This window comes from Leptodactylus fuscus, chromosome 11, assembly GCF_031893055.1.
Source record: "Leptodactylus fuscus isolate aLepFus1 chromosome 11, aLepFus1.hap2, whole genome shotgun sequence".
NCBI lineage: Eukaryota > Metazoa > Chordata > Amphibia > Anura > Leptodactylidae > Leptodactylus > Leptodactylus fuscus.
Window position 1 is genome coordinate 14,687,355 of NC_134275.1, and position 22,365 is coordinate 14,709,719.

Sequence of the window (22,365 nt, forward strand, 5' to 3'; positions counted from 1 at the left end):
GAGGGAGGGGCTGGGAGCAGCTCTGAGCTGTTTGTGTCTGATAAGTAGCGGAGCTTCTCAGATAGGAGAGGTGAGAGCTCTGGGATTTCTGAGCTCTTATCAGTCTGTTTAATTGAATTTGGCTGATAAGGGCTGAGATAGGGAGTCCGTTTCCTCTGTATGTAATGCAAACTGACTCAAATCCAGCTCTGCTACATCAGCTTTACACTGTGGTAATTCATTTACAACCAATCTGTGCAAGTGAAACCCCACCCACCAATGTGCCGAGAAAAGCAGGAAGTGAAGAGAGCACAACAGCCTGCAGGTTAGTGAACAAGCGTCATGGGAATACCCCTTAAAAATTTATTCAGCTAGAGGGATGCCCTTAGAGCACACAAGTCACACACACACACACGCAAATAAAACAACAATTACTGGATATAATAATCCTGGAAACCAGAAGAGCGGGGTGCACGGTAGGCAATAGTAAAACCAGGCAAGAAATCCAAGGCTCAGCCTGGGTTCAGCTACAAGGATGCAATGGATTTGTATATTTTATGTACATACCCTGGAAATCGACAAACATTTTAACATAAACCCACCTTTCTAAGTGATATCTGTCACAACGAGAGGATGTACGATATGATAACGTAGCATTCTACCAAACTAAACTCCAGTAATAAAAATGCATCGAATGAAGTAGATTTTACCCTCGAGACAGACCGACAAAGCAGGTCGGACAGTAACTACCTCATATTGCATCTCCATTTACCTAAAGTGCACCCAACAAGGACTAGAGAGTAGCGACCCCTGGTGGCGACTCCTGCAACAAACCACCATAGCTATAAGCAAACAAGTGTGATCCGCTTTAATTATCTTGCAAATGAGAGCGGCGGCGAGTTATTTACAGCGATTAGAATATGAAAGCTTTTGGAAAAACACTCCTCAAATTTTTAATAAAATGTCATTAAGTGCCCGTTAGTCAGTCAGTAAGTTAAACAGGTACTTCTGAAAATGTCAGCGCTTGTGCGTGTGCCAAGAAATGAATGGAAATCTGCATTCTTACATCAGGCTGAATATGAGCCGTCTCTGTCCAAACTTGAATGCAGAAAAGATTGGAAGCAGCTTGTTGTTTCAGGTAGCTATGGTGTATATGTGCTGCAATGTAAATACCATGGGCAAGGCCGAAGCACGGAAGTCATTACCATAAATCAGTAAATTGTTTTACATCCTTTTAAGGATGACGGCAACGTTAGAGAACAGGGATCCTGATCGTGTCATGTACCTGTAACCTCTATGACCAGAAGTGAATCATGTCTGTACATAGTGAAGGAGCGGTAAGTATAGTCCATACTAAACACTCACAGAGCCAATCTGATCACAGCGACCACTAGAATGTATTACAGGAGCTTTGCCAATTTATGTAAATGAGCCTGTCCGTGCACCCTGGGCGTTCCTCCAAGCCTCCGTGCACCCCCTGCTTCATACCGCCCCCTTTTTGCTTGTTCTCCGAAAATTCCTCCTCGTCTCTCCCTGTAACCGCCTCTCATATCGCTCCTGTACAATGTCATGCATGCGCAGTAACACTCCCTTCTGAGCGCTACTGCACACGCCCGAGCGCCATTTTCTTGTGTGCCTTCTTTCACTGTCCACAAAAAAACATGCACCGTATATACTCGAGTATAAGCCAAACCGAATATAAGCCGAGGCCCCTAATTTTACAACAAAGAACTGGGAAAACTTTATTGACTCGAGTATAAGCCGAGGGGGGAATTCACCATTGCAGATAAGTCTGGTCATGTGCATTGCAGCTTAGTAACTCCATGGGGATCATAGTAATAGCGGTTAACCCCATCATGTCCCTCACATTAACCCCCTGTGTGCCTCACATAAGAGTTACTGATATGTGGGACATATGGAGGTAATAATTAGGCATCTTCATAATTAAGGTCCTTCAAAGCTACAGCTACAAGGATGCAATGGATTTGCATTGGATTGGATTGCATTGGATTTTAAGGTCCCCATGTGTCTCACATATTAGTAACCCTTACATGGGGCACACAGGGGTTAATATGAAGGACATGATGGGGTAACTGTTATTAATGTGAGGCACATGGAGTTACTGAAACTAAATTAATAACCCCAAATGCCTGACATTAATAGGCAGAGTAACTACAGGAAGGTCCCTGTGTGTGTCACTTTACTGCAGCTTCCTCTCCTCCATACAACAGACATCTTCCATAAGACACAATGAATCCCGGCCACTCATCTGCAGGGGAGATGCTAAATGACGTCTTGACCATGTGATCGGACTCTGGTGTGGGCGGAGCTACTAGGAGTTAGACTCAACCTTATCTGCAGATGTTACATACCAGTGGCTACAGGACCTTTGATGACATCACAGTCACGTGATCTCATGACAAGCCAATCACAGAGCAGTATCACTAAAGGACCTCCCCCTTCCAGGTCCTTCCAGTTTTCTGTGCTCCGTGGACCCTGACTCGTGTATAAGCCGAGGAGAGTATGAAAAATGTGCTGAAAAAGTCGGCTTATACTCGAGTATACACGGTATTTTATTTCCTCAATTTGAAGCATTATGAAACTCAGGAAGTCATATAGGGTCTACAATGTAGCCTAGACAAGCAGCCAAGGGATGGAGACCACCCACGTTGAAGAAACGCAGCTTTTTTTGTTGCAGATTTTGCTTCGTTTTTTTTTGAGATACGCCAATAATGACTGTAAAAGGAATAGGAAATATATAAGAAGTTCTTATACTTCTCCCTTCTGCTCAATCCACTCCTGGCTTTGCCTCATAAAACAGCTACAAAACCTACAAATGAAAAAAAAAGCTGCGTTTCCGCAACGTGAGGCCTCAGCCTTAGATGGCTTTAATGACAGCTTCAAGGTATGGAAGCCAAAACATTAAGGCCAAGGCTCCACGTTGCGGAAACGCAGCTTTTTTTTGTTTCAGGTTTTAGTGCAGTTTTTTTGAGCCAAAGCCAAGAATGGCTAGAAAAAGGATGGGAAGTATCCAGGACATTCTTAGACTTCTGCTCAATCCATTACTGACTTTGGCTGAAAAAAGTGCAACAAAAAAACGCTGCGTTTCCGCAATGTGGGGCCTTGGCCTAAAGGGGTTTTGTATATCCTGATCACACAGATCAACTGTTCCGGCAACCCCTGAGCGCCAGAACTTACGGAAGTGGATAGTGAGGGAAGTAGAATGGTTCCTACTGGAGTAATAGGTCATCAGTATGAAAAACGGAATTGGAGACCAGAAAACCCCTTTTAGGCCAAGGCCCCACATTGTGGAAACGCAGCGTTTTTTGTCGCAGATTTTGCTGCGTTTTTTTTGTGAGGAATGGATTGAGCAGAAGGGAGAAGTATAAGAGCTTCCTATACAGATACAATGTACTGGATGTGATGGTTTAACTTCTCATCTACAAGTGTTCACCCCTTGCTTTTACTTGTTGCAACGTCTATCCCACCTACCGGGGGTCACAAGGGCACTCCAACAAATATATATAAAAGGTGGAGCTACAATAAAGGAAGCTTTTGATCAGAAATTGCTCTCCAGTAATGTTTGATGTAAATTCTTTTCTGCCCCCAAGGACTATTTTACAACAAAGACATCATTCGATATGAAACACCATCCTTCAAAATTGGAAAAAGTTTACTTGAGGCGTGCAGGGTTCTCAAAGTAGGAGCTCTATTAAGGCTGAGGCCACATAGGGTGGGATTTCTGCAGGAATAGTTAATTCCAAGGCGCTGTACATATGAAAAGGATTTACACACATATTAGAAAAATCTACCATAAAATAACTTGGTGACCAACTGGTACAATGGGAGAGCGAACCTTGACCCTGTGGGTACCCTGGTCCCGGCCACAATATCTATGTTCGTGGTATTGCAGTGCCGCAGTCAGCGCAATATAATAGTACAGCGCAGAGCGAGAAGAGGCCCTTGTGGAGGAAAAGCTGATTATTGTGTAGCAGATTATGCTGCAATATATTGAGCTAAAGTCAGGAGTGCATTGAGCAGAAGAGAGAATAGAAGAGCTTATTATACTTCCCATTCTTTTTGTGTCCAATTCTACATTTGCCTAAAAAAACCGCAGTAATATCTGCAACAACAACAAAAAAAAGCAGCAACGTTTCTGCAATGTGGGGCCTTAGCTAATAATGGTGAAGAACTACATGCAGTTTTAATTGCAATAATGATCCAAGTACCATTTTCTGACCCTTAAAGGAATCCTATCACTCAGATGACATTTTTTCTAAGTACCACGTCGGAATAGCCTTAAGAAAGGCTATAGTTCTCCTACCCTTCGTCGTCTTCTCCACGTCACCGTTTGCCTACAATCCTGGTTCTTGTCAGTATGCAAATTATCTCTCTCGCAGCACTGGGGACGGCCCCCAGCGCTCAGACAGCAATGGGGGCGTCCCCATTGCTACGAGAGAACTCTCTCCAGCAGCATCATCATCAGCAGAGCAGACTGCGCATGCCCACAGGCCCCGAGAAAATGGCCGCTTACAATACTGTGCAAGCGGCCATTTTCGCGTGGCCTGTGGGCATGTGCAGTCTGCTCTGCCCAAGTCCTAGAAGTTACAAGCCACCGCCGGAAGAAGTGGCTGAAGAGGACACTGCGGAAGAAGAGGAGGCGGCGCTGGAGAGAGTTCTCTTGCAGCATTGGGGACGTCCCTAGTGCTGCGAGAGAGCTAATTTGCATACCGACAAGAACCGGGATTGTAGGCGAATGGCAGTGCGATGAAGACAACGAAGGGTAGGAGAACTATAGCCTTTCTTAAGGTTATTCCAACGTGGTACTTAGAAAATGTCGTCTGAATGATAGGATCCCTTTAAACATCAACATATAACAAATGCCCTATTCACATCTGCTTTGGTATTCCATCCGTGGAGAGTCCGGGTGGAGCCCAATGGGGTCCGTGTGGTTTCCACACAAAAAATGTGGAGAGAAAAGTGCTCTTTGCAGGACTTTTCACTCCGCATTTTTCATGTGGAAAGGGGAATGAAATGGCCGAACGCAGAGGTGAACCGGGTCTTAGGATTTCCATTAGGACTGAGGCCAGTTTTTGAGCAGCGTTAACGTCGACTGTGGCTTCAAAATAAACATATGAATTATGGCATATATTATACATTTCTATAGCTGCAGAGCTTGTTGCATATTTACTTTCATAGGAACCTTCATTCGCTTCATGCTGCGTCTTCTACAGCCATTTATGAAGGAGTAGGAGTCAGGCTATTGCAAAATGTCGTGAGTTTGTGGACTGGTCTTCTGACTACACAGCCATGGTCTCCATTCATTTCAATACAGGGCATACCTTGAACTGAAATATGTGATACCTGCCAGTTTGCTAGTTCGTGCTCCTTCAGTAACTCTTTGCTGCCTGGTGTTGTAGAACGTTTAGTAAAACATAAATTGAGAAGCATCCATGTTAACCCCACATAACCAGATTTTTGAGCAGGCGTCTGGCACATGGTGATGCAACAACATTATGTAAGTTTGCATGTGGAGAACGCAGTCGCATGCACGTTATGTCAATGTGGATCCACAATGTTTATTAGCAGGTGCAAAGTTATTAAAAAACCATCCCGCTTTCCGATAATCGGCTTATTATTGGTACACCGCTTCCTTTACCAATCTGTGTTAATATTTAATTTTAAATCTAATTTTTCGATGAAATCCAATCCCATGTCCATGCAATGTCATATTCCAGATAAGTAACTCTCTCTATTGCTCTAGTAAGCTACAAGGAACGAAATTAAAGCGCTTCTGGAATAAGGTTCTCTTACTAATATAATAATATCCTCAGGGCGCACAATTCAATGAAACCGTCTCCAAGCCGAGGTAATACAACAACCTCCAGAGTTTTGTGTTGCAATCCCGAGCAGAACAGAGGGCGTTCCCAAAGCTGGGATTAGTTCATGCCTGAGGTGCGTGGTAAGGTCAAGGATAGTGTTGTATCATGCCACACTTACCAAAAAATTCATTACATTTCTGGAACTTAATTTGACTTCCTTCATTTAACTTAGTAGCAATGCTATAAAGTATCGGCATGATTCAGTGAGAAGATATACTATATACGGTTACTCTGTTTTCACATATGAGCCCCGTCAGTGGAGGCAGTTTTGGCAGTGCCTGTAGCCCCATGGAAATGAACATGCAACCATGCTGGCGCTTCACTAACGAGGGAACTTTGGGCATTTCAGGATACTGGCAGTGATTTGAATATATATATATATATATATATATATATATATATATATATATATATATATATATAATTTTTTTTTTTTTTTTTACTTAAAATTTAGCTCCTCCTCCCAGGGGGCTTGCATCTGCTATTATTACATTTCTTCTTCATAGACTGCAATAGAACTGTATTGCAGTCTATGTCAGAATGACTGTTTAACTATTGAGGACAGTCACAGGCAAGCCTCAATAGTTAGGACGGCAATGATATGCCTTGGAACTGTGAGAAGGCTCCCGACAGTCACGCACTAAAGGGCTCCTGTGATCTTGATCTGCAGAAGTTGTGTGCAAGGGGACAGGGCACTGAAGGAAGATTTGGGGAAGGGGAGGGAATTGCTCAGGTGCACTCAATTCACGAATCTACAAATCAGCCAAAACATTAAAAGGATCCTATCAGTCAGACACTATTTTTTCTAGCTATCACGTCGGAAAGGCTATTCTTCTCCTACCTTTCGTCGTCTTTTCTGTGCTGACGTTCACCTACAATCCAGGTTCTTGATGTTATGCAAATGAGCTCTCTCACATCACTGGGGGCGGGCCCCAGCGCTCAGACAGCACTGGGGGCGTCCCCAACGCTGCGAGAGAACTCTCTCCATCAGCGTCATCTTCAGCGTCTTCTTCCGGAAGTGGCTTGTAATTTCTAGGCCTCGGCCTTGGGCAGAGAAGACTGTGCATGCCCACAGGCCACAAGAAAATGGCCGCTTGCACAGTATTGTAAGTGTCCATTTTCTCGTGGCCTGTGGGTATGCGCAGTCTGCTCTGCCCAAGGCCGAGAAATTACAAGCTAACACTGGAAAAAGAGGCTGAAGACGACGCTGCTGAAGATGGAGGCGGCGCTGGAGAGAGTTCTCTCACAGCATTGGGCCCGCCCCCAGTGCTGCGAGAGAGCTAATTTGCACACCGACAAGAACTGGGATTGTAGGCAAACGGCGGCACGGAGAAGACGACAAAAGGTAGGAGTATAGCCTTTCTTACAGCTATTCCGACGAGTTACTTAGAAAAAATTGTGTCTGACTGATAGGATCCCTTTAAATTCAACTGCCTCTGTTGTGTAGGGTTTGCTTCATGCTACTAAAACAACTCTGAACTGTGGGCATAGACTCCAAAAGATCGCTCATGGTGTCATGTTATAGGAGACACCAATACTATAGCAGCATTATAGTCTATAGGGTCTGTGTGCTTTCATAAGCTCACTGCTTGTCAATGCGTTCGGTGTTCTGTTCGGGGAGTCCCCAAGCAGAATACTGAACGCAGATGTGAACCAGGCCTTATATACACGCATGACTATCTTCCATTACAAAAATAAACAAACATGGCGGAAGGCAGTGTCTATCATGTTGTTTACATTAGTGAACGGACATAGAATCAGTCTGTATCCATTCTCTGCGACAGTTTAATGTCCGTTGCTGTCATCCTATGAGTGAAGACAGCACTGGACATTAACAAAGTCAGCACCCCCTAGTTTTTGAGATCCAATTTTTGAAGCCAAAAACAGGTGCGAATGGAAAGAGAGAGAAGTACCATCTGTTATTTTTACGTGTGTCCTTACCGACGGTATTACACATCGGTTAAACACATGGGTCCCCTATGGATGTTAAAGTTGCCTAACAGAAGGGGGGATATGTATGGAAGTGTATCTAATATTGAAGTCAATAGTGTAATATGATGCAAATCATTACAAAGAGATAAAATAAAATATTATTATTTATTGAAAGTCCTACATATGAAGAAATAAAACAACACATCATTTAGAGATGATATTACAACAAACGGAAAAACAAAACCAGGAAGCTAAGTAAATTAAACCCTTGGCACATTCACACACAAGGCTGCTACATATGACTTGCAGATGGGTAACCCTGAAAAACAGAAATTCACCCATAGACAAAGGCCTGCAGAAACAAATAAGGCAGGAATTTGTGGAAAATCACTATAACATGAAACACTCCTTAATGTCTAAACATCTATTAGAAATAAATTAGGAAAAAAGCAAACAGAGATTTACTTGCGATGGCATGGCCCAGCTCTTAAATTCTTCAGTTTTCAATGGCAATCTACAAAGAAATGTGCTAAATAGGCTTTTAAGTATACTTTTATATATTGCTTTCATAAATCCATAGCGTAGGGGAAGGTAAGATTAGTAGTTTCCATTATTAAAGAAAAATGGCCTCCTTCTGCCAATGATCAAATCTGTACAATAGAAGTCTATGGAAACAAGGAGAAGCAGCAAAGAGAGGCTATTTGTCTCCTACCTTTAGAGGTCTTCTCTGCACCGCCGTTCCGTAGAAATCCCAGTTTTCGCTGGTATGAAAAGGAGTTCTCTCGCAGCACTGGGGGCGCCCCCAATACTGCAAGAGAACTCTCCAGCGCTGCCTCCATCTTCTTCAGGAATAGGATCTTGACACGTCCTCTTCCAGGGATTGGCTTCAAACTTCTAGGCCTCGAGGATATGGAAAAGCCAACTGCGCATGCCTGCTGGACGCAAGAGAACGGCCGCTTGCAATACTGTGCAAACAGCCCTTTTCTTTTGGCCTGTGGGCATGCGCAGTAGGCTTTGCCCTAGGCCTAGAAGTTTGAAGCCAGCACCAGAAGAAGACGCAAAGAGAGGCCTTTCCTGAAGAAGATGAAAGTCGCGCTGGAGAGTTCTCTTGCAGCATTGGGGACGCCCCCAGTGCTGTTTGAGCGCTGGAGCCCGCCCCCAGTGCTGTGAGACAACTCATTTGCATACCGACGAAAACCGGGATTTCTATGGAACGGCGGTGCAGAAAACACAATGAAAGGTAGGCGAAGAATATCCTTTCTTAAGGCTATTCCTACATGTTAGGGACCAAAAAAATTTCTATTTTAATGATAGGATCCCTTTTAATGCCATAGCCATATCTCTGTCTCTCTTCTTCTCCTCCCCACCCACCCACTATTTGGAATACTGTTATTTTATTTGCTTGCGCAGGGAATATCAATGAAATCACTGACATAAGAAGTTAAAGAAAGGAGAAATACATATGTATACAGCCAAGTTTGTTCCCTGTACCTCCACTATATTTTTTTATTTTTATGGAAAGATGGTGTAACAATGTTTGTAACACAGTACAGATTAGTTCCGCACAAATCCCAACATTCTCAGATGAGCTAAAGTCTGAAACTTCTGGAGGAATTCGAAACAAATTCAATTTGTGCCGAATCAATTCGCTCATCTCCGACGCCCACCTCTCCATTCGCTGCAGCCGTCACCGAGCCAGAATGGGAAGTTTTTAGAATTTATGAAGTCGCAGAGATTTCTGCAATGTATTTGCTGCAAGGGTGCACAACTCCATTTAGCAAAGGTCCATTCCCCAAGGTCTGCCATCAAGTGAAGGTTAAAGGTGATCAAGAGCTAAACATGTCCAATATTTGCAGTGTTTTTCATACCATAAGATGCAACACAGGTTTAGACCAGAAAGATTATTGCACATTATTTTAACCTACATATAGACTAATGCTCCTGCGTATCCGACCCAGAGCAATTCTCCTTAGAGCCCTCACAAACAAACACTAACAATGGTCAGAACCCGACCACTTCCCCAACTGTCCTGACCATTGCCCCCTAAGGTCTAATAGCATACATAAGCAGACAGTAGGGACCAATGTCAATCCCTGATGCTACGGTATAACGGCTTAGAGGACAGCAGGTGGGAGTTAAATGTTCTCTATAACATAATACAAAGGCCCCTAGGCAGGAGGTCGGACATCTGGCGGTTGCAATCCGCAGGTTGAGATGTGGTGAAGGCAATTTGCGCACCGAGCAGATCAATAAAGCCGTTGGTATAGTCCGTTAAGAGAGTTTCCAATTAAGGGGACTGTCCCAAAGTGTCTGGCGGGTAGAATACCAGCAGCAGTCATTCTGTCAACCCCGGGCGGGGATGAGAAATAGACCAACAATGTGACCGGCTGGGCGTCCCTCGATGGTGGAAGGTTTGCCCAAAAGATCATTGCACTAGAGCCGACTGATAGTAACTTGTTCCTTTATTGAAGACACATAACACAACGCTTCCACTAGCGTTTTGGGGTCCAAAATGCCCCAAAATTCTCAAGTGATACACGATTAAAAATGGAAGGACCCTACACAATGCACATATAAGGATCCAATTACATACTATACAATAAAGTAGTAGAAACAAAAATGACTAAATTCATATAAAACAGAGCACAATGTAGGGCCAGATGTCACAAGAATACAAGTGGCGTTGAACACATGGTCCCTTGCACACAAACAGCTAAATACATATAACAAGAGTAAGTCTTCATCTGGTTACATGTCCCCATATACATATACACCGTCACACTTATACAAACAATGTTACTAAACCATCATATAAACAGGAGTTTCATAAATAAACATAAAAGGCTGATGAAGAGAAGACCCCCGGCGCGATGACTCCCATCAACAGTCCTGCTTTGACTTCATCCGCGGTCCCCCTACCCCTCCACGACCCACCGGCGCGCTCACTCCGTTCAACAGTCCTGGGATCATCAACGTGGGATGATAATCGGTGCAAGACGCACAGCAACGGGGCACAGCATTTTGGAAATTACCCGAGAATTTGGGTTTCCAAGGTCAAGAGTGTCTCGGGTGGACCTGCAATATCCCAGAGACAACGTTGGCAGCCGTGTAAACCGGCGCCCCGGTTGACCACGAGTGTTCGATGCACGGATGTCACGTCACCTCCGAAGAGTCGTACCGGGCTCTCAATGGCCTAGTGTGGGTCAAATCGCTGCCGATTTGAATGAGGGTGCCAGGACTCAATTTGGACCAGGACTGTACGCTGAGAACTGCACCACATAGGCAGAGTGTGGCGTATGTCCCATGAAGCCATGGATCCTGCATGCCAACAGTGATGTGTCCAAGCGGGAGGTGGCTCAGTCATGGTCTGGGCCATGTTCACATGGTTGCAATTGGGCCCCATTGTCTGGGTGCAGGGATCAATGACCAGTACTCAATACATGCACCTTATGGCAGACCATCTGCACCCCTTTCTGGTGTTGGAGTACCCTGATGGGGATGCTGTGTACCAACAGGACAATGCAACATGTCATCACTCGGTGTCAGAGGACTGGCCTAATGAACACACCAGTGCCCTCATGACCCTCGATTGGCCTGCCCGACCTCAATCCCATAGAGCATCCCATGGGATGCAGTGGACACCAGTGTCCGCTCCATGGACCCAACGCAAACTACACAACACCAATTGTGGAAGGGAAGGACCTATTAATTAACAGCACCGCTATCTTCCTACTGTCCCTTTGACAGTACAAGTTTTTGGAAGAGTACTGTCAAAAGGGTATTCCTTACAGCCCAGCGATAATGGTGCGCTATATGGACCAGCCTTCTGACGGTTAGGAAATATCTGTGCTGAAATTAAAGGCACCGATATTTCCAGCAGTGGGTCGCATATGGGAAAAGCCGACAGTGCACGACAGGCAGACGCGTGTGTGTATGTGTTGCAGGGCCTTGACTGAATTCAGCACACTGCCGGCTTTCTAGCGGTATAGGAAGTGAAAGATGAAACAAACGCATCATAAAATTGCCCAGTCCGCAGTATACTCACATCTGCACCACTGCAGAAACCGGCACAGAGGGAATAATTCCAGAGGCAATTTGCTTGGACTGGATCATGTTCTATCCTATAAGAACCAGGGGCAGCTGTATAGAAAGCTACTAATAACCTATGCATATATTATCCCACAGAACAACAGGAAGAAAGTGTAAGATTCCTGAGAGATGAACCCAGGGCCGCAGCGACTGGAGGGTTAACCACGCTGTGACACTGCGCCGCACATGCTGTGGTTTTAAACTTTTCCCAGAACTCTTTCTAGGGAAAAAATATTTAACTCCTCAAAATGTGACGTCCATTTCCCTAGTAAATTAAAAACGTGAAAAACTAACCGACTCTGTGACGCTGCCCCCTACCTTTATATAGAAGTGGATGGGAATGGCAGGAACTGAACATAAATATTGTACGTACAAACCGGCACCGATTTCATATTTCGAGTTTGAAGCTTCTATGAAAAGGTGTACATCGGAATACTCTGGAGGATAATTGAGGTCTGAACAGTGCCTAAGAGGTTGCTTGTGACGTGATAACTCTTAAAGAGGTTGTACAGGCAAAACAATATTTTCTAATTAGGCCAAGAAAGACAAAAAAAAAAACCCAAAACACCTGTTTCCAATGTCCCCTCCGGGCGGTCCGGTCCTGCAGCTCGGCTGCCTTCTTGCTGTCGGATTTCTCGCCGGCTGTGACGTCTTGGCTCTCTTCCGCTGCGGTCAATCAGCAGCCCCAAGAAGGGACATCACTGCCTGTGAAATCTCAGATCCCTTCCCGATTGGCCTCAGGAGACATGTGATCGCTGAGACCAGAGGCCAATCCGCAGCCTCAGGAAGGGAGTCGACACATCACCGGTAGGGACGTCCCCGGTTCCCTACTGGAAGCCAATAATGGAGTTGCAGAACCAAACCACATGGAGAGGTCCCGGAGCACTGGGGACAGGGGAGTATGATTTTCTTTAAAGAGGGGCTGGGATGCAGTCAGCCAAAAACACCTGGGTACGGCCCATTACATGGTTTCCTTTTGGGACTTGCATCTATGACGTTGGCATTAAAATGTGGATTACTTGGTCATACAAAATAGAAGAATAACAACTCAAGTAGGCTTACTTTGGTATCCCCCCATCCTTTATCTTTAAGGGATCAAAACTGCTGAGACTCCTTTTAACCTTGTTTAATCAGATCAGCGTATGTATTGTATTTTCATGTATTTGATTCATATGACACTTTTCCTTTAAATGCCATTTATTACTATATACTGTCTGGTTGCAAGAATACCTAACTATAGTGGCCAAACTGCAATAAAACATCATTAAAACTCAACTTTTTCTGCCTACCACGTAGGAATAACCTTAAGAAAGTCTATTCTTCTCCTACCTTTAGATGTCTTCTCTGCACCACCGTTCGGTGTATAATCTGGTTTTCATCGGTATGCAAATGAGTTCTCCCGTAGCACTGGGGGCGGGCCACAGTGCTCAAACAGCACTGAGGGTGTCCCCAATGCTGCAAGAGAACTCTCCAGCGCCGCCTCCATCTTCTTCATGAACGGATCTTCGCATCTTCTTGCAGGGGTTGGCTTCAAACTTCTAGTCGGCTGCCCAAGGCCTAGAAGTTTGAAGCCAGCGCCGGAAGAAGATCTCTCATGAAGAAGATGGAGGCGGCGCTGGAGAGTTCTCTCGCAGCATTGGGGATGTCCCCAGTGCTGTTTGAGTGCTGAGGACCGCCCCCAGTGCTGCATACCGATGAAAACCGGATAATATTCTTAACGGCGGCGAAGAGAACACATCTAAAGGTAGGAGAAGAATAGCCTTTCTTAAGGATATTCCTACATGGTAGGCAGAAAATAAAAAACTATTCTAATGATAGGATCCCTTTAAAGAGAGCGATCTATCCGACAGCACAGCCTGCTACTGTTCAGGAACTCATCGGATCTGAACAAGAAAACACACCGATTCCAATGTAGTATGAAGACATTTCCTTGTAGAACGTAATAGAAACATAATATACAAAGTTGTGTCCTTTTTGTTTTATTTTTCTATCTTCCATCTCAAGATCAACAGAACTTAAAAGGTAGCCTGGAAACTCAAATAATAATAGACGTCAAAGCCAACAAAGCCCTCTGCCAAAGACATATTACAAGCAGACGTTATCCTCCTCCTATTCCTTGTATCGAAGGATTACTGCAAATTTGTACTGACAGTGCGCTCATTGTTTAGCTAAGAACTCTGTCCTATTTATTTCTATGGAGGGTCAATTAGATTGTAAGCTCTTACGGACAGGAAACTGACTCAATTCATTACCTCATTGCACGCTCATTTGTTTGGATTACTTGTTATTTTACTTGTGTAAGGCCAAGTTCAGATTTCTCTTTGTAAAGTTTGTTGCTCTCATCAGCCATAAGAACGCCGGACTTTACAAACAGAAATCTGAACTGAGCCTTAGTTCCCTCATTGTAAGACGCTGCAGAACATCTTAGGCTCGGTTCACATCTGCGCCTGCCACTCCGTACGGGGATGCTGTTCCCCTCTCCGCATGAAAAATGTAAAAAAGGGATTTGTAATGTAAAATTGGGGTGGGGTGAGGGCTAATTGGGACTTAGTTTGACTAATTGAATATGAGCCATATAATATGACAATCTTTCTAGAACTCATTTATATTAGTACAGTACTAAATTCTGCAATTTTCACTTTGGCCACTAAGCCTAATAGACTGACACGTGTCAATTCTGTAAGGGGTTTTGTTTGCAGCAGTCACCTCATTTACATCAGAGAGACAGGATATAAATAGAAGATAATACCTCTATAGAGGTGACCACTGACCCATCACTGCATCCACTACTGACAATGGTAGAAAAATGCATCTCCACATTAGAAACATGGCAAATCAGAAACTGACTAGTGCTAATGCTCTCTGTCTATTGGTTTTTGCATTATGTCAAATAAAACTTATCCTGGCCCTCCTTCCTCCATTGTGTTCCTGTCTTAAAATTGCTGGTAACTAGTGATGGAACCTCCCTAGTGACAGAGAGTGAACAGCAAATTAGCAAGAAGGGAAAAAAATAGCAGCAACTTGGGAGAGGTTTTCAGGCAGAAAACAGCAACATTCAATGCCTATGTTAGTCCAGAATGCTCTATTAGAGGAGACCAAGTTACCTGAAAAGTTAGTGACCATTTATACCTGATGTATCAGTTCTTTAGTAGTTACATAGTAGATGAGGATGGATGAAGACACCGGTCCAAGTCCAACCTATAACCCAACAGTCCCCTACAGTGTTGATTCAGAGGAAGGCAGAAAATCCCATGAGGCTTATGCCAATTGCCCAGTGTCAGCAGAAAAAAAAATTCTGATTCCAAATTTGGCAGTCAGTATAAAACCCTGGATCAACTTGTCTTTATTAATATCCAGGCCCTCTTTGAACTTGCATTCTGAATCATCACATCCTATGGCAGTAAGTACCAAAGCCTTAATGCTCTTACAGTAAAGAACCGGTCTATGTTGCTGGTGAAGTGTTCATTCCGTCAGGCATAAAGGATGCTCCCGTATAACACCATCCTCCCTAGATAACATGACAGGTGTTTGGAGGTGTTACACTTATCTACTCTTTGCTCCTCCCCCTTGCCAGATCCAATCCCCTTCACATGGAGTAAAGTGGCGCCGATTCTGGCACGATAACTCGCGGCAGAATCAGCGCTGAAAAAAAAAAAAAAAAAGACTCCTATTGACTTCAATGGGTTCCGTTTTCCGTGCAGAACACATTGAAATCAATGGGTTAAAAACCCTTCCATTGATTTCAATGTGTTCCGTGTAGAAAACGGAACCGGGAGTCTTTTTTCAGCGCCGATTCTGCCGCGCCTTATCGTGCCAGAATCAGTGCCGCATTACCCTGTGTGAATGCCCCCTAAAGCATTGCACATACTAGTTTTCACTTCACTAATGAGGATACAGCTGATAGTAATTCAGGACCTAATAGTTTGTTGCCTAAATTACAACGGTTTGGTCTCACAAAAGCAAACGGGCTCAGCTTCAGCTCACCATGAACACTTGTTATACCATCATATCTGCTCACTACACTGGCTACCCATTTCTTGGAAGGTGAAGCACTCCAGAATGCTGCACCACCATAGATCTCTGCAGCCATTTACAGTTACCCACCCACCCACTCACAATGACGTAGGACTCACATTCCCACTAGAATTCCATACGTGCCCCAGAAAATTACAAAAATAATGTTAGGAGAAAGCTTAAAGGTACACTTGATAATACAAGTACTGGAGTCACGTGGCTTTATTTAGACGGGTCCATGGCCTACACATTGCCTTTCCTGATCGCAGATATCTACCAATCCCATTTACATTGCAGTGTCTTATAGAAGGTTCCTTGTCTGCTCAGTTATTTTTTATTACATTCCTTTCAAAAGGTTGAAATAACTGGAATATGCTAAGATCCCTTTTACTGTAGAATATTATTCTATGGTAAAGGGCTATGGTGAGGGTTAGCCCAACTCCCCATACCATATACACTACGTGATCAAAAGTATCCGGACACCGGGCTGAAAATGACTTACAAGTTGGTGGCGCCCTCCATGGGTAATGCTGGATACAATATGGTGTTGTCCCACCCTTAGCCTTGATGACGGCTTCCACTCTCGCCGGCATACGTTCAATCAGGTGCTGGAAGGTTTCTTGGGGAATGGCAGCCCATTCTTCACGGAGTGATGCACTGAGGAGAGGTATCGATGTAGGTCGGTGAGGCCTGGCACCAAGTCGACGTTCCAAAACATTCTAAAGGTGTCCTATAGGATTAAAGTCAGAACCCTATGCAAGCCAGTCCATTACAGAGATGTTATTGTCTTGTAACCACTCCGCCACAGGCCGTGCAGTATGAACAGGTGCTCGATCGTGTTGAAAGATGCAATCGCCATCCCCAAATTGCTCTTTAACAGTGGGAAGCAAGAAGGTGTTTAAAACATCAATGTAGGCCTGTGCTGTGATAGTGCCACGCAAAACAACAAGGGGTGCAAGCCCCCTCCATTACCGATGGAGGGCGCCATGAACTTGTAAGTCATTGTCAGCCAGGTGTCTGGATACTTTTGATCACATAGTGTAGCATTACGGCAAGGAGTAAGGTGGTGTTAACCGTGTAAGGGCTAGTTCACACGGGGCACGGATTGGCAGATTTTGGTCCTGATTGTGACACGGGAAGGCCAAAATGCGCCGGCCACAACTTCCAACAGTCGCGGCTTCCCGCTCCGGAGTAGGCCCAAATGAATGGAGTGTGCTGCCGTGAGGTGATGCCGGGGCTGAATCCGCCGCAGAATCCACCTGATGAAAGGACAACTCGCTTCTTTTTTTCCGTGAGGGGCAACATGCTGCTCACGGAAAAAAGGTAAGCTAGCGGCCCACATAGACCTCCATTGAGAGGTGGCGGATTCTGATGTGGATTCAGCGCCAAAATCCGCCCCCCTCTTGCCCCGTTTGAACGAGCCCTAAGAGTATCAAGCCACCATATAGATGGCTTACCATAAACCACAAGTAAATGTAATACACGTTCAAGGAAAATCAATTACAGAATTCACACAAGCATGTATAAAAAAAAAACAACAAAAAACAACTTGCAGTCATAAGATAATGAAATATCTGAATAGACGTAGAAGATAATTACACACAAGAATCTGTGGACATATCTATAAAGGAATGGAATCGTTAAATACAGCCAGAAACGCTGGGAGGCAAAGCAACATGCCAACTATCCGAGGTAGCAACAAGGATTACTAACACTTCAAAGTAGGCCAGTCTCCATACCTTGCATCGCTGCTCAATAATTACAAGGGGGGGAAAAAAAAATAAAAAAAATTAATGTTTAACTTTCTGTAAAATTCTAGTTTTAGAATTGCAAATAAGTTCTGGTGCCATAAATTTGGTTCAGTATATAACCGCAGGGAAGTCTGGTGTTATGACCAGACAATTTAAAGGGTTGTCCGGTTTCAGACAAATATTATTGCCTGTATAAAGTTCTACAAGTTTCCGATACGCTTTCTATATTGATTCTTGTCATTTCGTTGTTTGTTTATTTTGGGAAAAAAAAAACATTCCATGGTCATGGACTTACGGAAAAGACTTCAGTTTGGTTTAAAGAGGAGCTTTCATGTCCTCACGTGCGCTAGGAAGCGGACAGTGCACTGAATTCAGCACCTTGTCAGCTTTCCCGGGGTGCGCGCCAACGGTGGAGATATTGGTGCTGTTAATTTCGGCACTGATATCTCCCCACTGTCAGAAGGACAGAAGGCAGGGACACCATGTTGTTCAAGCGGACATGGGTGGTATTTGCTTTGTTGAAATTGACCTTGCAGCCATGGGATTGACCATGTTAGAATTTGCCGGTCCAAGTCCCTGCATGATCATATGTATCACGTAATATTAATTTGCCTGCTCAAAAATACCCGTGAAACTAACCATAGTGCTGTGTAGGGATCTTTCATAGGATCAGACACCTACCCTATTGGCCACAAATTGATAACTTTTGCAAGTGCATTGGAGGCAGGTCTGACTTGTCAAATTTACCTCTGCTGGAATCACAGCCTACTGACAACCCCCTGGAATTACATTCTCAGAGTTGTCTGCAAAGCAATTTCCAAAATTAGGCCCCACCCCCAATGCACTTGCCGGAAATATATCATTATCTCAGAATTGCTTCATCGGTCGGTTTGGACCATGCCATGTAGGTTTGGACCCTACATGGAATTATTGGTTTGGTATTTGCAACTTGACAGACTCCCATTACCTTGCAGGGTAGCTACCTCCAAAGAGGTTGCACTACAGGACTGTTTTTGTTATTTTGCACGCTTTTTCCCTAGCCAATCAGACTCCATGCGGCAACTTGGCAGACTCCACAAGGAGAAACATTATCCTCCCAGATATCAGCAAGTTGACACATGCACTACGCAGATGGCATACACATGCACAATCCAATGATCTGAGTATATTATTATTTATGTATAGTATTTACTGTCCCTTTAATATTTATACTATTTGCATTGTCGCCACTGCCATTGGAGGACCTTCGATATGTATATGGGAGGTTTGTCTATACTAGAACATCTCTAGAGGCTTGAAGAAGGTGCCAGGAATCAGGTGCATTGTGGAGATAGATAGATAGACAGACAGACAGACAGACAGACAGACAGGGTTGTGGGATCCACAACCACCCAATAGCTTGTGAACCACTTAATGGAAGGAATGCAGTAACGGCCTTCATTTTAGCCTTGTTCTCAGTCTCCGGCCATAGAAGTTTAAGAAGAAAAAGTCAGATTGCCAAGGAGGATGAGAGAAGCGTTTCCTTATTTCCCAGTTTGGATCCATCTAAGGATGCAGTGACCTGACGTCTCGACGCTTTCTGTGCAATTTGGTCAATGCGCGTGCCAAGAACTTACTATTTCTGAAAAGCAATTTAGATAACATAGCTTGTATCGCCTATACGTGGCTCCAAACCACAGTTTGCTTGTATTAGAAAGTGCAGCGAAAATTTGTATTTTTACATAATATCGGGTTTCAGCAAGAAAGACAAATTCATGATTAAATTTCATAAGTCAACACTATGTTTTGCCAAAATCCCTGCAGTGTTTGTAAGGCTCCCAACGACTGAAATAAGGTAGCAACATGGCAGGGAAGATTTTACATTTTGGACTCAAAAACTATGTTCGGCAGGCTCAAGCACTTTTCCCGTGCCAGCTTTATTTCTGTGCGCAAGTCTATACGTTATCACTAAACTGAAAGTCTGAGGAGAACCGAGCAAAAGTACTTACCGGATATACTCGAGTATAAGCCCAGTTTTTCAGCACAAAAATACAGCACAAAAACCGACGTGCACAAAATCGCACCAGTTTAAGACACTCTTAGCTTAGCAAACGTCATGACATTTCTTTGATGCAGATGGATGTAGTGAGAACCATATGAAATATTCTCAGCACTGGGTTCACTGGGAAAAAAAAGTCACACAAATGGTGTCAAGTGCCGGGCCGTAGCCATCGCTGTAAAGCATGGAGGCTGCTGGCCTGCTCTATTAGCTGTGCCGGGTCCAGCGCTTTCCAGGTCCTTCAGGGGGAGGACCAGAACCCTTTGCAATAGTCTGTGGGGGTTGCCAGTCTCCTCCTGGGACCAGAAGCCGAACTTCCAGGGTCAGGGGGTCAGACGGCGAGCCAGAGGCTATTTAGGCCTGACACTGGCTCCGGCTCGCAGCTGGTTATACAGATTTCCCTGGTATCAGCTCACCCTGCGCTCCTTTCTGCCCCTGACCATGCTTGCCTTCCAGACCTCCGCTACTTAACCTGCGATTCGGAAACCTCGTGACCTCTAGCGTATGACCCGGCTTGCCTGAAGACCACCTCTCCTTGACCTGTGACTCTGTACCTTGTGATCTCCAGTTTATGACCCGTCTTGTCTGATTACCCATTGGCGTCATCCTTCCGTACCACGTGAGCTCCAGTGTATGACCCGGCTTGTCTGATTATCCATTGGCGTGACTTCCAGTGTATGATCCAGCTTGTTCGACTATGTCCTGTCTGACCCCTGAAAAATGCATGACCTCCTGCCTGCCGACCCGGCCTGTATGACTACACTGCGGTGCTTCCGCCATCTCCTGGCAAACTCCCGTTATCACACTCCCCTATGCTGACCAGAGCTCTTCATCTGTTTCTTCACCCACCTAGTTGAGTGGTTTTCGGATTTCTGGTTCCTGCTGTAACTTGGGGTGTGCTGTGCATGTGACGCTCTCTGGACAGCTGTGGTTCTGGGTTCCAGAATTTACCAGTCCAGCTCCACCATCAGGAGCTTTGGCAAAGACTTCTGGGGCCGGTTCTGCTCCAGTTTGGAGCGTGTTGGATGCTCAGTGCTGTTTTGCTTCGGTGTGCAGGGGAGTCTGGTTGCCCGGGACAAATGGGGGAGGAGGGGAACAGAAGAGGCACGTGCACATGGGCCATAATACAGAACATTAAAAATTAAACTTGTCCCCAACCTTTTTTCCACCAGGGACCAGTTTCAGCAAGACAATTTTTCTATGGCTCGGTGGGGGCGGGAAGGGGTGTGGATATGAGCGGGGTTAAGCATGGGACATAGATTAGAATCATGTACATATGAAAACACAAGAGAAAGTGCAAAGTGACGGACACTGCAGGTTATGAAGATGGCTACTGATGACGGATATCACTCCTAATACTGCTATTAAAGAGGACCTTTCATCAGATCGGGCACATGCAGTGTTATATACTGCTGGAAAGCTGACAGTGCGTTGAATTCAGCGCACTGCCGGCTTTCCCGATCTGTGCCCGGTGTAAAAGCTATCGGTCCCGGTACCGTAGGGCTTTACAGTCAGAAGGGCGTTTCTGACAGTTAGCCAGGAACGTCCTTCTGCCCCGCGGCGACTATCGCGCTGTGCTGTGTGAGCGGGGAGGAACGCCCCCTCCCTCTGCTCACACAGCTCGTCCATAGACGAGCATTATCAGGAGCGGGAGGGGGCGTTCCTCCCCGCTCCACAGTACAGCGCTATAGGCGCCGCGAGGCAGAAGGACGTTCCTGGCTAATGGTCAGAAACGCCCTTCTGACTGTAAAGCCCTACGGTATCGGGACCGATAGCGCTTTACACCGGGCACAGATCGGGAAAGCAGACAGTGCGCTGAATTCAGCGCACTGTCAGCTTTCCAGCAGTATATAACACTGCCTGTGCCCGGATATGGTGAAAGGTCCTCTTTAACTTCACTACAGCCTCACTACAGCTATATTACACGTCACAGGGACAAGTGACGTGTAATGTGGTTGCCCAAAGTTTAGTAGGCGAGTGCGGGGTGGAGCCAAGACCCGCTGTATGTCCTGCATAGTACAAGAATCCCGGACATACAGTGGGTCCCGGCTCAACCCCGCACTTTGCTCACCTTATCCCGATGAGCAACAACCAAGCGTCAGTGTTGTGGAGCCGGCTGGCGGGTCATGGCTCAACCTCGGGCACTCGCCAGCTGTTGACTCCTCGCCACCGATGCAACATGCCCCGCAGCCCGGTACTCAGGTGTCCTGAGTCTCCCCATTTGAATGGAGTTGAGGACGCTCTACTAGACTGCCAGATTGAGTCGAGTGCTTCACAGTGCATGTGACCTCCAATAGATACTGTATATGCTATGGCTCAGCTCAGCTCCCATTCAAGTATCTGCTTCAGTATCTATCTATACACTGTGAGGACTGGTGGTTGCGTTGACCCTTCACCAGCCTGATATTGATGACCTATCCTAAGCATAGACCACCAATATCCAGTTTCGAAGTGTTTATAAACCTCAATAATGGGCAGTCATTGTGTTCTGTTGATGTTCCGCTAAATCTACTCTTGCAAAATTGGACTCCCGCTGCTCAACAGGATTCTGTCAGCAGATCTGTCAACAGGACAACTATGCTTTAATTTATAGCTCCCATTGTTCTTCTCCAGAATCCCAAGGGACTGACTAGCAGGAAGTATTCTGTAATATTGGTTGCTGTGGTGCAAGTTATACAAG

At 45.1% G+C, this 22,365-nt stretch overlaps 1 protein-coding gene across 2 annotated transcripts in view; it reads right to left on the reverse strand.

Moving 5' to 3' along the window:
* EDA (ectodysplasin A) overlaps nucleotides 1–22,365 on the reverse strand; it is a 57,732-nt gene that overhangs the window by 29,835 nt on the left and 5,532 nt on the right. The window lies entirely within an intron of this gene.